Here is a 2,500-nt window from a genome sequence, read left to right as displayed (position 1 = left end):
AATATAGATACGATACATCTTTGGTTTTCCAATAAAGGCTGTAGCAGACTGATAAGGGTCTTAACGGAAAGACGAGCTGGACATAACCAATTTTATTCAAACGACATAACAAGATTATATACAAACGGTTGAGGATAACAATGGCATAAAACCTTAACAATGTAAAACATGCATTGGCAAGCTTAAACAAGTTTTTCCATTAACAGAGAGAGAGAGGGAGAGAGAGAGAATTATAGTGCATGAGCGTGTATGGAATACACGTGCATTACAAGGCTGTAATGTTTTGACGTAGTCTCATCAGACGTCTCACATATTACATTAGCTTATGACTAAAACAGTTTGATACAAACTTCCGGATAATGACTCCATTGCATATAGTGTGTACATTGTCTTAGTATTATAATAAGAAATTAAATGTTATGATGAAAACTTCATAGTATCACTAATTGCACTTTTTGTTATCTGTGATTTCGATAACACCACCTGCACGTTACAATTTCTGAAGGGAAATGGAAAAGAACTATTGAATTTATTAAACTAATTTTCTCTATCCACTCTCAACTGAAAATCGCCCAAGGATACAGTGCCCCTTGTGATGGAAAGGGGACTTGAATAATGTACCTGTTATTTTGACATCTGTAGAGGGTTAATTATCGAGATCAGAGACAAATGAGAGAATAGAGGTATCATTAAGGGAGATTTATCTTTGGATGACGTTGGACTTCGTGTAGATTAACTAAAATTGTGCTCCTCAGTTGCGTCAATAGGCGTAGGAGATGATGTAGGAGATGATGATGATGATGATGATGAATAGTAGTATATATATATATATATATATATATATATATATATATATATATATATATATATATATATATACATGTATATATGTGTGTGTGTTTGTATATATGTGTATATATATGTGTGTATATATATATATATATATATATATATATATATATATATATATATATATATATATATATATATACCTATTTGGTTCGTATTATGTAACTGTGTCACGTGATACCTCATCATAAGACCTCGTTCCCAAAATGTTTCTGGGGAGGATCTTTGTAATAGCCCTTTACATTTTCATAATATTCATGAGGTAACTAAAAATATTCATATTCACTTGAAAATATTTTGTCAAAGGAACCCCTATTTATTATTATTATTATTATTATTATTATTATTATTATTATTATTATTATTATTATTATTATTATTATTATTATTATTATTATTAGCTAAACTACAACCATAGTTGAAAACGTAGGATGCTATAAGCCCAAGGACGCCAACAAGGAAAAAAGGTCCAGTGAAGGAGTGAACTGAGGAAATAAATAAACTACAAGAGAAGTAATGAATAATTGAAATTGAATATTTTATGAAGACTGACATCAAAATAGATCTTTCAAATATAAATTATAAAAACTTAAAAAAAACAAAAACAAGAAGATAAATAAGCTAGAATAGTGTGCCCGAGTGTACCCTCAAGCAAGAGAACTCAACCCCAAGACAGTGGGAGACCATGGTACAGAGGTTATGGCACTAGTTACTAGCAAAACGTAATTTAGAAATTGAAAGTTATTTCAAATGACGTCACTTCCATTCTAAACTCCACGTAATCCTTCTAGGACCAAAGCATTATTTTTCCTAAGTCGCCATAAATTTCTTTAACGTCATAATAAAAACCCAACCATTGGATTTTGCAGTACATTCATCATCATAATGATGGTTGCCCATCTAAACAATGATCAGATTCACCGTTTTTGAGATTTGCTGATCTTTTTATACTTTTTGTGTACTTGAAAATTCTTATTAAGACCTGTCAGTCATATTTCTTTATTTTGTTGGTGTAGTTGTATAGATACGAAATATAAATAGTTACCACATAACTAAACAAAACAAAGAAGTGAATTAGCTTTTTAATACCGTTTTGTCTTTTTAGTCATTTGACTTTAGTTATTCACTTTCTTAATACACATATTCTTATAATTAGGATAAATATTTACTCTGCATATAAGATTTCAACCGTACAGGTGAGAGCCTCTTTAAATCACTATTTTTTTCACAACTGGAAGGTTTAGGCTCAAATCTGTTGTCTCCTGTTTACAATTTTAGATTGTCGAAAAATATCAAACAATAAACTTGTCATTTTCAAGAGATTGTTGCCTTTGGAATTTCTGTCATCGTTTTATTTTCAGAGAGAGAGAGAGAGAGAGAGAGAGAGAGAGAGAGAGAGAGAGAGAGAGAGAGAGAGAGAGGTATTCTAAAGAAACTATCTTTGGTATTTTAACCCATGCAACAGGGCATAATTAAACCAAGATGATCTTCATAAGCGATATCTTTTACCGTTGATATTACGGTCACCAACCCGTAAAAGATATAAAGCAGAGTAAAAATTAAGGTCGCCTTTATGTTACTGAAATCCGGCTGCGAACCAGAAATTTGTACGGAGAATTTCCGATTAAATTTACTTTTATTTTAACAGTGC

The sequence above is a fragment of the Palaemon carinicauda genome, chromosome 21, assembly GCF_036898095.1.
Source record: "Palaemon carinicauda isolate YSFRI2023 chromosome 21, ASM3689809v2, whole genome shotgun sequence".
Classification (NCBI taxonomy): domain Eukaryota; kingdom Metazoa; phylum Arthropoda; class Malacostraca; order Decapoda; family Palaemonidae; genus Palaemon; species Palaemon carinicauda.
This window is presented reverse-complemented; position numbering follows the sequence as displayed.